Source organism: Saccopteryx bilineata, chromosome 9 (genome assembly GCF_036850765.1).
Source record: "Saccopteryx bilineata isolate mSacBil1 chromosome 9, mSacBil1_pri_phased_curated, whole genome shotgun sequence".
Classification (NCBI taxonomy): domain Eukaryota; kingdom Metazoa; phylum Chordata; class Mammalia; order Chiroptera; family Emballonuridae; genus Saccopteryx; species Saccopteryx bilineata.
Genome location: NC_089498.1, coordinates 52,716,211 through 52,731,318, shown reverse-complemented (window position 1 = coordinate 52,731,318; position 15,108 = coordinate 52,716,211). Strand labels below are relative to the sequence as shown.

Below are 15,108 nucleotides of genomic sequence, written 5' to 3'. Positions count from 1 at the left end.
CGGGGGGGAGAAACTCATAGAGCCAAAAGGAAAAAGATTAATATTGTTTTTCAGATTAACATTTTGAAAATCACATATTAAACTAGCTAACATTTACTAAGTACTTATAATGTTCCATAATTACAGAAGGTACTTCATAAGCAGAGTTAGGGTACAGGTTACCTAAACTTTGCAAAAGTCCTATGTCAGGGGTCCCCAAACTTTTTACACAGGGGCCAGTTCACTGTCCCTCAGACTGTTGGAGGGCCAGACTATAAAAAAAACTATGAACAAATTCCTAAGCACACTGCACATATCTTATTTTAAAGTAAAAAAACAAAAGGGGAACAAATACAATATTTAAAATAAAGAACAACTAAATTTAAATCAACAAACTGACCAGTATTTCAATAGGAACTATGGGCCTGCTTTTGGCTAATGAGATGGTCAATGTCCGGTTCCATATTTGTCACTGCTAACCATAACAAGTGATATGACACGCTTCCGGAGCCATGACGCATGTGTCCTGCGTCATCGGAAGTAGTACTGTATGTGAGCAACGCTGCGCTTTTCACTGACCACCAATGAAAGAGATGTCCCTTCCGGAAGTGCAGCGGGGGCCAGATAAATGGCCTCAGGGGGCCACATGCGGCCCACGGGCCGTAGTTTGGGGACCCCTGTCCTATGTGGTAGGTACTATTATTCCTAATATAAGGATGAAGAACATAAAGATTAGTGGATTTGGTAACTTGCCTTAGGTCCAAATCAAGTCTATGATAAAGACAGAGACAGAGCTCAGCCAGAGACTTAAAGTGTTTCTTCATTTTATTCTATTAGATGAGAAAGGCCGGTTAAGGGCCAAGTCCGCGAATTCTCAGTTGAAACTGCTTCAGTCTATCATCAACTATTTTTCTGATCTGGGGAAAATTGCCTAGAATGAGCATAATAATGATAATACCTACACTGTAGATTTGTTTGAAAGAACTAAGTTTATTAAAAATCTTAGGATAGTACTTAGCATGTTGTAAAGGCTTGATAAACAGCCATGAGCATGGACCATGCTCATCATTTTCATATATGTTCTCATTCTTAATGTATTCTGTGCAACAATCATGGAAATAGGTTCTTCACTTCCTTTTTATAGCTACTAAAAGAAGGCAAAATGTACCTACCATAAGTAGAGCCTAAATTTAGACCTCTGTCAAAACAAAGTCCATGTTCTTTCTGCTATAGCACAGGATTCTCCAAGTATATTATCACCCTAGCACATTCCTTTAAGTTTTGACTTTTATTCTTTCATTTAGTGAAATGGGTACTCCAAAAAAGAGTTCATTACTCTTTAAACTTTATATCATCTTTCCTTAATTATATAACAAAGGATTATCCATAAACCCTCTCTTTGTTTTTAGTTCAAGAGAATTAACTTTCACAAGATAGGAGTTAGTATAAGATTTTATAAAGTAAAAATTATAGTGGGAATTAACGATTTTTAGAATAGCTCGTTCTGGTTTAAACTTTAAATCCAGGAATATGCAGCATCCATTAAAGTGCTTTTAACTCAGAAGCATTTGAAGGCAACTTAGCAGCATTTATTTTATAAACGTAATAATGAAGGCCAAATAACAATCATGATTAGAGCCTATAATTAGAAGTTCAAGGTTATATCGCTAAACATACTTATACTTACATCATTGAAATTTAAAATATGGCAACAGAATCAATAAATGTTTTGAAGATACTCTTTTAGCTGTGAAGTGATAAATGCATGAAATTAGAATTAGTGAACTTGCTGGAGCTTATATGCTATGTGGGTCCTGATGCACAAGACCTTTTTGCTGAAATATATGAGTGTTTTATTGTGGTTTTCCTCACACAATCAGTAGAAATTGTTAACCTTTTTTTTCCTCCTGCAGTTTCATGGCAATATTTTTTTATACCTGTTTCTAGTATGCTACATTATGTCTAGGAGCTGTTGCTTTATGTTGGAGAAGAGATAAAGAAGCTTAAAGATGAGAGGATGTAAGAATCAGCACATTATTTATTAAGATGTCAAGTGTCAGTTATTTTTTTTTTAATACTAATTATAGCAATGACCGTCTCCTCGGAGTTCATATTTGGTGACCTGACACTTCATTCAATACGATCAGTTAGCATATATTTTCTATCTAACCCATTCAGGGCATTTATCAGTTTACATTTGGGTCATTGGAAAATCCATATTAAACTAATAAGGGCTGAGATATGAAGATGACGGTAAGATTATGATAGCATAGACAGTAAATCACCCATCAAAAGCCATTCTTGTTTCAATAGCTAACTCCTCCTTTTTAAATTTTCTAGTTTAATTTCTAGGATAATTTATCAGTGAAAATATATGCAATAATAAAAGTACCAATTGGTAATGCTCTGTACAGACTTTCAGCTAAGAAATGGAACAGTGCAAATGAGAATCAGAAGTTAATAAAATGTTAGTCAAAAGTGACAGAAATCAGTCACAATAAAAGGCTTAAAAATATACAATTATTTTCATGAAAACTAACCATTCACCATTAATTAAAAAGAATGTCTGATGTGTTCCTAATAGATTGTTTTTACTACTTTTCCCCATTCCCAGTTTTTGTTTCCTGTCCTCTCCCCCTGGTTCTTGCTCCTCAGTGACATCTCTGCTCTGCAGATGTCCCAGCCCTCCTTTCTTGTCTGTCTGAGCCAGAGCTTGTCATCCCATCACAGGCTTCGTTAGACTCAGAGCTCAGCATCTCTCCCTTCATTCCCAGCACCTCTGCTTCAAATATGAAATTTTGCTAGCAATTAGAATGCTACACAAACAGCTTTTTTTTTAAAGAAGGTTTGTCTCTGAGATTAGAATGTTTCTATTAATTATGGAAATAAAAGCAATAACTTGATCAGTACTCACAGGAAGCAAGCTATTTTACATTTTTAAATGTAAATTTTTAAGTGTCCACTTGGAGAGAACTTATAAATGTTATTAAATTTCATATCTATGTCATTCTCCCTCCCCCATGGCAACGTAAGACTTTGTGTCTTCTTTAATCCTCATATCCTCTACTTTGCTTTTTATAAAAATAAATACAAGTCCAAAGCATGTCTAATGAATTCCTTATGAATATACTATTCATCAGAATTTTCTGGGAGGTTTATTTAAAATGCAGATCTCACATCCTCCTACCTACATACTGTGGTTCATTCAAAAGCTATGTACTTTACATTTAATGTAGGCACCAGGGTGATTCTAATGCAGGCAACTCACTTGGAGAAATTCTCACACTCTTAGTAGGGTCGTGAGATCAAGACAAATATTATCAGAAAATTTGTTGCTTTAGTAAAATAACTGTGTGTTGGTTCCTAATAAAAATTTGAAAATCTTGCCAAAAAGATTAATCTTAATTAGAATGCTGGTATGAAAACCAACAACCATAGAAGGGATTAGAGAATTCAATTCTGTAATAAAGACAAGAGAAATATGAATGGGCAATAAAAAAATCTAAATAATGTTAACTTCATTACTAAATAGTGAAATGTTAATTCAATAATATGTGCGCTATTTCGCATTTGTTTGTAAAAAAAAAAAAAAAAAAAAAGTAAAGCTTGGTGGTATCTACCACTGGAAAATTTGCAAGGAATTGAGTCCCCTTGCAAACATTGATAATATAAATGTAACAAGGCAGAGACTATGGGAAAGCAATTAGCAATATCTATCTAATGTTTAAGACTCATTTAAGCAAAACTTGTAAATATGCACACACAAAAAATATAAGAATGTTTAGCAGTACATTGCTTGAAAGAATGTAAAATAAGAAACATGTGTTCATGATTAGGGAAATGATTAATAACCTAGGAACATCCATGCTATAGAATAGTATGAAACCTTTATAGAAGAATGTGGCAAGCATCCATATATTTTATTTTGAGTACTCTCCAAGACATATTTAGTGAATAAAAAAACTAATCAAAGACAATACAGGACTGTCCCATTTATGCAAGAAGGAGAGATATAAAACACTTAATAGTTCTGACTAGGAAAGTGAAAGGGTTTGGGGGAAGGGAAGGAAATCATGAAGGAAGACTTTCAATCTATATCTTTTACAATATTTCTACCAAAAACATATTCATGTATCATTTTTTGAGTTAAAAGAAAATGAAGTGAAAGACAATAAACACAAAAGCCCCAATATAAGCAGAAATTAAACTATAGCAAGCTACACTAATTCTTAGAAACTGAAAGAGGTTTGCTTATGGGGCAATCTTTTCTTTTTAATATGTTTTATTACTAATTTTTCAAATGTAGTAGTCCTTATAAATTAAGATATAACTATGAATAAATAAGATGAAGCATATCAATAAAAATTTGGTAAGCCCAGTTCTATATAAAAATTATCACTACCACCTGACTAGGTAGTGGTACAGTGGAGAGAGCATTGGACTGGGATGTGGAGGACCCAGGTTCAAAACCCTGAGGTCCCTGGCTTGAGTGTGGGAATATCCAGCTTGAGCGCGGTCTCATCCGGCTTGAGTGTGGGCTCATCCCGTTTGAGTGCAGGTTCACCAGCTTGAGCGTGGGGTTGCTGGCTTGAGTGTGGGATCCTAAACATGATCCCGTGGTCGCTGGCTTGAGCCCAGAGGTTGCTGGCTTGAAGTCCAAGGTCGCTGACTTGAGCCCAAGGTCACTGGCTTGAGCAAGGGGTCATTTGCTCTACTGTAGCTCCCAGGTCAAGGCATATATGAGAAAGCAGTCAATGAACAACTAAGAAGCCACAACAAAGAATTGAAGCTTCTCATCTCTCTCCTTCCTGTCTGTCTGTCCCTATCTGTCTATCTCTCTCACTGTCTCTCTCTCTGTCTCTGTCACACACACACACACACACACACACACACACACACACTAATTATCACTACCAGAAAAAGAATTTTTGCCTGCAGGAATTATTGGTAAGATATTTGACTATAGATCTGAGGATAGCAACAGAACCTACAACTATGAAAATACAATGCTTTGTTGGGATATTATGGCTGACTCAAATCTTTTCATTTTGGTTTATATTGTTATAATAGAGTGTTTATCCAATAACTCTAAAGATATAAATCAACCTAGAATTTTTATTTTATTAAAACCAGTTTAGGCCTGACCTGTGGTGGCGCAGTGGATAAAGCGTCAACCTGGAAATGCTGAGGTCGCCGGTTCGAAACCTGGGCTTGCCTGGTCAAGGCACATATGGGAGTTGATGCTTCCAGCTCCTCCCCCACCTTCTCTCTCTGTCTCTCTCTCCTCTCTGTCTCTCTCTCTCCCTTTCTCTCTCCTCTCTAAAATGAATAAATAAAATTAAAAAAAAGTTTAAAAAAAAAAAAAAAACCAGTTTAAAAACAATGATTTTGTTCTGAATTGTTCTTGCTTCAAGAAATTCCACAGATTATAAAATGTCACTTTAAATTCAGTAAAATATATCTAGACCATTTCAGTATTGCAAAGCATGAATCAGTAAAACCTGGGTTAATATAGTTTTACTATACTTTCCTAATTAAAGGTTTGTCTTTAAGTCGTTGCTCATTCTCAGGATAGAGACAAACTTGTATTCTTACTGTATAATCATTGGTGGTTTTCTGCTTCTAATATTATTTAGAGTCAGAAACAGAAGTAGGTATAGCCCTCTCTGTGTGTGCTTAACATCTCATTTCTTTTTATTTGTTTATATTACCGGATAAGCAGTTGTGTTCTAGAATCTTCTGCACTGTATAAATAAAGATCCTACAGTATTTCTATAACGCAAACCACAAGCCCACTCTATACAAAAATTAAATGCAGTAAGTTTATGTAACACATTTAACAGATTGCCTAAGCTGACAATCCCTTCCTATGATGTGCTCTCATTGAAAAGCAAAACGGACCAAATTTTCACAAATGCTAGTTTTAGATAGGAAAGGTCAGCACTGCAAAATGAAACCAGTATCAGATTCCACTCCTAGAATAGCAGTTCTTGAACTTTGCAGCATGTTGGAATCATCTGGGATGTTTTAAAAACACCCTCTCCTCAGGCTTCATTCTATTTCAGTTATATCAGAATCTCCACGTGTGGCCCTGGACATCAGTACAGGCATACCTCATGTTATTGCACTCGGCTTTATTGCTCTTCACATCCATGTTTTTACAAATTGAAAACAAGACTCCACCAGTGAAAAGATTACAACACATTTTATTGCAATACAGACTTTACTGTAGTGTTCTAGTACCAGACCCACCATATCTCTGAGGTATGCTTGTAGTTTTTAGAGCTGCCCAGGTGATTCAATAATCAGCGAAAGCTGAGAACCAAAGTGCTAGAGAACATTAAAGGCTTTCAAAGCAGCAACACCAGCAGACACAGCAAATGAGAACGTCCAGAGGTAGTATAAGTGATAATGCAAGGTAAAAGGAGCCAGAGACCTTGCTTTGGATTAACAGAGCAGTTGGTGTTGTGTTTGAAAAAAAAAAAAGATTTAGTGCACTAAGAAACATAACCCTTAAGACTTTGACACCTGTGCCTTTTATTGAAAATGAAATAATTAGAAGTTAGGCCACCTGTGTGTATTTTCCCCACCTCAAATGAGATCAAGGTTCAATTATTTAAAGACTAGAGTCCAAGGAATTAGAAGACACTAGAGATCAGCTTAAGCAGGTGGTTTACTGTTTCTCTTTCTTGGATACTTAAACAACTTTCTGCGTTCAACTCTGTGCCTTCTGCAACCGGCCCAAGTCACCTGGTGGCCACTGAGCACCGTTTTCTTGGTGATGGACTATGTGTCTGCACAGTCACAAAAGGCCTCTCTCCCTTTCCTTCCTTCCTTCCTCCCTCCCTTCCTTCCTTCCTTCCTTCCTTCCTTCCTTCCTTCCTTCCTTCCTTCCTTCCTTCCTTCCTTCCTTCCTTCCTTCCTTCCTTCCTTCTTAGCAGGGAGAGAGAGAGATGAGATCATCGAGCTGCTCCTGTATATGCCCTGACTGGGGAATCAACCACCAACCTCTGCTCTTTGGGACGATGGTTCAAACCAACCAAGCTATCTATCTTGACTGATTTTTAGAAAAACAGAGGGAAGAGAGAGAGGGGAGGGGAAGGAAAGCATTCATTTATTGTTCAGCTCAGTTGTGCGTTCTTTGTTGTTGTTGTTGTTGTTTGTTACTTCTCGTGTGAGCCCTGACTGGGAATTGAACCCACAACCTTTTTCTTTGGGGCTAATGCTCTTAATCTACTGAGCTAACTAGCCAGAGCCTATTTTTATATTCCTCAATAAATTTTCAGAAGTGTAATTGCTGGAATATAGGATGTTTCTATTTTTAATTTTTCAGGAAACTCCATACTGTTTTTCACTGTGGCTGGAATTTACATCACACTAACAGTGTATAACTGTTTCCTTTTCTCCACATGTTCACCAGCAGCTTATTTCTTGTCTTTTAAATAATAACTATTCTAACAGGTATAAGGTGATATCCCATTGTGCTTTGGATTTGCATTTCCCACATGACTAGTGATGTTGAGTATCTTTTTCCACAACAGTCTCTTGATATCCTTTGTATTTCTATGGTATCAGTTGTAATGTGTCCTCTTTTATTTCTGATTTTATTAGAGTCTTCTCTCTTTTTCTCTTGGTGAGTCTAACTAAGGTTTGTCAACTTCATTTAATATTTTAAAAAAAAACAGCTCTTGGTTTTTTTGTTGTTTGTTTTTGCCTTTATACTCTCTGGTTTGAAAAACTACTGATCTTCAAATTGCACTCTATGCTCTGGGAAGAACCTCCTTAAAGTCTGTACACAGCAATATTAATAAATGTTAATGTGTGTATTCTCTCTCAGACCATAAATTTCTCTGTTAATAATCATTTAATTAGTACTTCATTAAATCTTGCTAGGATGGATATCTTCAGTCTTCAATGAATAAATCATATCATGCTAAATTCATTTTTGTGTGTGTGTTTTCCTTAAGTGAGAAGTGGGGAGGCATAGAGACAGACTTCCTGCATGCGCCCAACTAGGATCCACCTGGCAAGCCCAGTAGGGGGCATTATTACCCATCTGAGGTTGTTGCTCCCTTGCAATCAGAGCCATTTTAGCACCTGGGGTGAGGCCATGGTGCCATCCTCAGCACCGGGCCAACTTGTTCCACTGGAGCCTTGGCTGAGAGAGGGGAAGAGAGAGATAGAGAAAAGAAAGAGGCAGAAGGGTGGAGAAGCAGATAATTGCTTCTCCTGTGTGTCCTGACCAGGAATCAAACCCAGGACATCTGCATGCTGGGCCAACTCTCTACCACTGAGCCAACTGGCCAGAGTCAAAGGTGGATTTTAAAGTGAATTTAACATGCCCTGGCCAGTTGGCTCAGTGATAGAGCATTGGCCTGATGATGGCCTGGTGGTAGACATCCAAGGTTAGATTCCTGGTCAGGGCACACATGAGAAGTGACAATCTGCTTCTCTTCTCTCTCTCTGTCTTTTCTCTCTCTTACCCTCTCACAGCCAATGACTTGGCTTATTTGAGTGTTGGCTTAGGCACTGAGGATAGCTCTGTTGATCCAAGCATCCTGCCCTAGAAGGGGGTGCCAGGTGGATCTCAGTCAGTGTGCATGTGGAAGTCTGCCTTTCTATCTTCCCTCCTCTCAAAACAAAACAAAACAAACAAAAAACAAGCAACGCCCCCTGCCTACCTTTCAACTAATAGAGATATAATTCATCCTGTCTAATTCAGTTATGTTTTAAGGGATAGGGATTGGATGGGTTTTTAAAAACCTATATATTATTCTTCTTCTTCTTCACTTTTCCCATTCAGTGGTAAACTTGCTATTAGAACTATTGGAATTGGTCCCAGTCTTGACACATAGTTCATAAAAACTTCCCAAGTTAAGAAGTGCCTTAATCATTTCACACCTAGCTGCAATTCTTTGCAGGCAAGCCCAGGAAAATCAGAGTCAACATGGTGTTCCACAAATACACCTCAAGATTGAGGTGGAAACCTCAATACTTCTGCTACTTTGTCTGAAGACAGAAACTGATAGTCATGGTTTCCAAACCTGTCCCCATTAGAAATACCTGTCAAAATTCCTAAGCCAATGCCACAACCATAGAGCAATCGATTAAAATCTCTAGGAATTAGTCACAGTTATTTTCAGTTTCTGAAGCTCCCAGGTGGTCCCAATGTGAGGACAAAATTTGGAAACCACTGATAAATGTCATTCATAGAATTTGTTTCAATTTATTTGGGGCTATTGTTTGAGTTTCTATCCACATGTTGAAAATATTATTCCATTTCTGTTAGTAAAAAGAGATTTCCTAATGATGAAAATATGTTTTATTATCTATCTATGGATACAAGTGACGTGAAATGGGTCTCTGTGGTTACTTTATCTCAATAATGAATTAAAAACTGAAGTGAAATTTCTTTTTCTGAAAGCCAGGAAAAGTCAAATCATCTGTCAAAGTCTTCTTAAAGCCATCTAACCATTATACAAGACAAATAGCAAAATATATAAGATTATTTTACAACAGAAGAAACATTTTAATATATTTTATTATATTAATTTTAATTTTTTCTTCGTGATTCCTGTTTTTGATTTGTTTATATTTATGTAATATAATACTTACCTAAACCCAGAAACAGGCCCTGGTCAGTTGGGTCAGATGTCGGGCATCAGCCCAGTGTGTGGAAATCCCAGGTTTGATCCCTGGTCAGGGCACATAGGAGAAGCAACCATTTGCTTCTCCATCCTTCTCCATACCTCTTCTCTCTCTTCTACTCCCACAGCCATGGCTCAAATGGTTTGAGCAAGTTGGCCCTGGACACTTAGGATAGTTCCATGGCCTCGCCTCAGGCTCTGAAATAGGCGAACAATGGAGCAGCAGCCCCAAATGGGCAGAGCATTGCCCTGTAGGGGGCTTACCAGGTGGATCCCAGTTAGGACACATGCAGTATTCTGTCTCTCTGCCTCCCTGCCTCTAACTTAATAAAAAATAAAAATATAAAAATAAATAAATCCTGAAACAATGACTAAAAATGTACACAAGAGAGTAATTTTGTCCAAATTTTATTTAATTATAATTTTATTAATTACCTAATTCTTTGTAATTAGATAATTAAAAATTATTTAACGCACTAAAATAGTCTTGTTATAGAAAAAATGATGTAGTTACTGAGCCTTATATTTATGTATATTATGAATAATATAGAGGCATATCTATTCAGGGGAAAGAGCACAGGGGTTTACTGACTTGTTCAACAAGTCCTTGATGAGCAAACACTTTAGGTAAACCCAGAACTGGCTATATAATAGAAATGAAAAAGATCATTATACTTAGGTAATTTATAGTTTAATGGGAAATATATCCATTTAACAAATAAACATAAAAATAGCTTATTAGCTTTGGAATAAGAGCTAGATAAAGAACTTATGAGAGTGCCTAAAACATGTTAGCTTGACCTGTAATTAAGGATGGTCAGGGAAGATTATCCTTTAGTAGGTAAACTGAGACTTTGTGAGACAAATTGGTATTAGGTGTAAATGTGGGTGACTTGAGTAAAGTGTTTATCTCTGTTTCAGTTAAGCTCACACAAGTCTGAAATTTAATAAAAAGCTTTTTTTTCAGAAGTATCTGCAAACATATAAACTCTAACACCTTAAAAAATTAAAGTTTCAACTTCTATCAGCATTAACATAAAGTAGGCTTTGGAATCATAAGCATTCAGATCTGTCATCACTCTGCTACTTACTAGCTATGTGACATTGTTTGGCAAACATCTGTCAGGCTTGCTTGCTGTACTTTGCCTGGTTAGTGCATGAGCAGGTAGCTTCACCACGTGTGTATAGTCGATGTAAAGCTATGAGTACTTGCCCTCAGGGCTGATTGCAGACTGCCTGGCCACCACTGTGAGGGGTAGTTTTTTCTGTTCATTCACCTGCTGCTGTGAGAAGTGGTTTTCCTCTGCTGGTTTGCTCGTCCGCCATTGTGAGACTCTATTAAACAGGAATAACTCACCACTTTCTGTCTTCACAATTTCTCTACCATCTGCCCGAATCCAGTGTGGACCTGCCTGACCTTGGCCACTGGCATTACATCTGGCATAGTGGGCAGGATTTTGATCAGATTAGTATGAAACCACCAACACCCTTGAAGGGTAGGGTAGAGGAGTGGTCATTGTTCTCCAGCATATGGTTCCCTGTGGTTATCCTTTTGGGGAATGTGGGCTGGCTGTTTTTTACAGCCCTGGGAGAAGAAACTGAGATCTCTGTGCAAGAGGTTATCCAAGGTCAAAAGCTCCAGGACAAGCTACAGACTAAACACTGACAGTGGCATGAACTGCAACAGTTGCTTGAGAAGGAGGAAGACTGCTCTTGAGAGCTGCAGTGTGATAAGCAGGCTGAACTCCAGTGGTGCCTAGAATTGGAACAGTTTCTTGAGAAGGAATTGCAGTTTTGTGAGCTCCAGCTTGTCCTACAAGCAGAATGTTGGCAGCAACAGTTGTTGGAAAAACAATTGTGTATTCAGGAGCTTGAGTTCCAGCTTCAGGATGAGAAATGGCAGCTGCATGAACTGGAGCTGGCGTTGAAAATGGAGCTGCATTCATGCCAGCAGAGTGGTTCTGAGTTGGCAAAGGAAAGTGTTTCTTCCTTCTCTTCTGAGGAAGAGGTTTGAGCTGAAACTGCCATGCGCAGATTCAGAGCCTGGCCAGTGGTCACCCAGAAGGTAAAAACCTAGCAGCTAAGAGTGCCTCAGGGCACAACCCTCTCCACAGGTAGTTAAGCACTCTGTCATCCAGCGCTACACCCAGGCAGAGCTGATGGTGTTAGGGGTGAAATTTAGGCAGAAACCCACCGAGCCTCTGCCAGCCTGGTTGCTGCAGTTGTGGGACATAGAGGTGAATAGCATCATGCTCTCCAAAACAGAGATAGAGAAATTGGCTGCCATTACCATGCAGTCCTCCTTGAGGAAGCATCTTTAGAATTGCCATGACAACCCAAGAAACCATACCCAATTAGGATGGGTGATGGATGCCATTTGTAAGATCTGGCAGAATGCTGGTGACTGGCTGAGGGCAGTGAGTCAGTGGCAGACATTTATGAAGCTGCAGCAAGTCCTCCAGGAATTAGGTCTCAAGAATGCTTCTTTCAACTCGAGGTTCCATGGGTCAGATGAGGAAGTGATTATGGCAGGGATGAGGGACTTTATTCTCTGTAGCACCCTGTCAGCCCTTTTTGGGTCACTAGTGGCTGTCTTTGACCTCTTTGTGACAGCCTATTAGTGCAGTTACACAGATGGTAGCAGATTTGGGCAAGTTGGAGGCAGCATGGAGTCATAAAGCTGTGCAAGTTGCTGCCTATGCTGTCCCCCGGCTAACAAGAGAAACAGGTAGGTATATTTGATTGTGGCTGGAGCAGATAAAGAGAAATTAGATGGCAGGTCTAATAGAGTTCTGTTAGAGCTTTGATGGCAGCTTAAGCCACAACATAGATCCCAGTCACTGAAAAAGCAGGGGAACTGGGAAGCCCCAGCAGCTGCCAAGAAAATGGCTGGCATTCAGATGGCATGGTTGCAAGATTACTTGTTAGAGACAGCTGAGGAATAAGAAGATCCCCAAGACCTGTTGTTCCAATTTGAATAGGGAGAAGGCCAAAGGACCCATCTAATAAGGATGGGTAGGGGGGCCAGAGACCCCATGTAAAACTGGCAATTCAATTCATTGATCCCCTTCCCCTTCCTTTTTTTTTTTTTTTTTTTTTTTTTTTTGTATTTTTCTGAAGCTGGAGTGGGGAGGTAGTCAGACAGACTCCCGCATGCGCCCGACTGGGATCCACCCGGCATGCCCACCAGGGGGCGATGCTCTGCCCATCCGGGGCGTCGCTCTGTTGCATCCAGAGCCACTCTAGCGCCTGAGGCAGAGGCCATGGAGCCTCCCCAGCGCCCAGGCCATTTTTTTCTCCAATGGAACCTCGGCTGCAGGAGGGGAAGAAAGAGACAGAGAGGAAGGAGAGGGGGAGGGGTGGAGAAGCAGATGGGCGCTTTTCCTGTGTGCCCTGGCCGGGAATCAAACCCGGGACTCCTGCACGCCAGGCCGATGCTCTACCACTGAGCCAACCATTCAGGGTCCATTGATCCCCTTCTGATGTGCTGCAGATGTTGGCATTAGAAGATAATACAGGAAGTCCTTGGGTTATAACAATGTTCTGTTCCTACAACAGCAATGTAACCCAAATTTTGGTGTAAGTCAAAACACACCCTAGCCTAAGTCATTTACCTATCCTAACACAGTTTTAAAATCATAATCTAGAACATAGAAACACAACTAAGCCACAGAAAAAAGAAAAGAATATAAATATACTGTACTATACACTGTAATGTAGTAAAAGAAAAAAGTGACAAAAAAAGTGTAAAAAATTCTTACCTTTATTTCTGTGGTTGGCTTACATACTGGAAGGGGCATCACAAGGAGGAAGAGAATGAGCTATTGGCAGGAGGAAGCTGGAGATGCAGGAGAAGCTGCAGAAGGTGCTGGAGACACTGGGTCAGGTGAATCAGGATTGCCTCAGGAACATGCAAGAGATGCTGGAGGTGTTTCTACTTGTACTACAGGTATTTCTCCTTGAGAGGCAGCTGATGTAAAGGGTACCTGATCTGTTACAGGCCTCTCTACCTTCTTAAAGAATTGTTCCAGCCTTAGCCTGGAAGGTTGATGACTTCTTTTCTTCCAAAATCTGCCTTAACACTCATGTCTCTATTTTTTTCAAATTTTTATGGGAGTGAGCATTGTAAACTTGAAATGTCATATGTCAAGACTGTCGTAACCTGAGTAAGCCCTGTAGGTGCTTTGGCAACAGCTCAAAGAACTGTCAAGAAGACACAGATCTTGAATATATTTGACTCTGCCAGTCCCTGTGGGCTTGAACCTCTGAGTTGTTTGAATGGAGCTTGTGGCAACAGACAGAGTGCTTATGAAAAGGCACTGAGGTCCATTATCAAGGAGCTGTGTGGCTAGTTGCCTGTAGTAGACTTTCACTTTTGGTATTTGCAGAGACAGCTGGGCTGTCTATCATGGACTGATCACTGAGCCATTGTAATGAACTCAAACTATAAACAGAAGGGGGCACTGGCTCCCTTATTGGATAGACATGCCACCTGTGGACAGTATGAGAGACCCTGATGGGGAGTTGCTTTTACCTAGTTGCAGATACACACAAAGGACATTTTATGGCTTCAGTGGACATAGCCCTGGTCTCTACAGGCCCTCCTACCTATCATGGGCTAAGGGGCTAGAGGTAGGGCCCAGTTAATTCTCTGGGCAGAGTGCTCAGGGAGACATTGTGAAGGGCACCTTTCTAAATTCTTGTAATTTTTGTATAGCTTGGGCTGTTGCTGTAGTCTGTTTGTTTATGTAATGTACTTCACTCTTCACACAGGGACCATCACAGAAGATACCTGTCCTGTAAATTGTGAAGTGACCAACCCTAAAGCGGTGGAATGTTGGGAAAACAGCTGTATTAGACTTGCTTGCTTGTACTCTGCCTGATTATAGCAAGAGCACTGGCAGTGCCATGTGTACATAGCCTATGTAAGGCTATGAGTGCTTTCTCAGACTCATAGACTGTGGATTGCTTGCCCACCACTGTGAAGGATCCTTTTGCATTTAGTTTGCCTGCTGCCATGAGATGTGGTTTTCCCCTGCCTGTTTGCTCGGCCACTGTTGTGAGACTCTATTAAATGAGAATGACTCACCGCTTTCTGGCTCCGCAGTTTCTCTGCCATCTGCCTGAATTCGATGTGGACCTGACTAGCCTCAGTCACCCACATTATAGACATTAAGAACACCAGTTAAGGACTCTCAGCATTTCTTGTCTCATTGCCTGTTGAACATTTACATATAGTGAACATATATAGTAAATAAGTATATATATCTGCTGAGGTTGTGAAAGAATCATATGAAATAACATACCTACCCAAGCTCAAGTACTAGTGTATGAGTCCTCAACCAATAGTTATTCTTTCCACATATCCCTTGTATGGATATTCTGTTGGGAGTAAAGCATTTTCTTTAAAGGATGTGTAGTAGTAGGTTCCAAAATTAGTTGTACAACATCAATCACAGTGAAAGAGCTTTAAGAAAACACA

The 15,108-nt window shown here is 39.5% G+C and overlaps 1 long non-coding RNA gene across 1 annotated transcript in view; it reads left to right on the top strand.

Moving 5' to 3' along the window:
• LOC136312569 (uncharacterized) overlaps positions 1-13,533 on the top strand; it is a 57,132-nt gene extending 43,599 nt beyond the window's left edge. Inside the window, exon 3 of the long non-coding RNA XR_010727014.1 lies at positions 13,421-13,533. This is a non-coding gene — a long non-coding RNA (uncharacterized lncRNA). The remainder of the gene's footprint in view (positions 1-13,420) is intronic.
• The last annotated feature ends 1,575 nt before the right edge of the window (positions 13,534-15,108 follow it).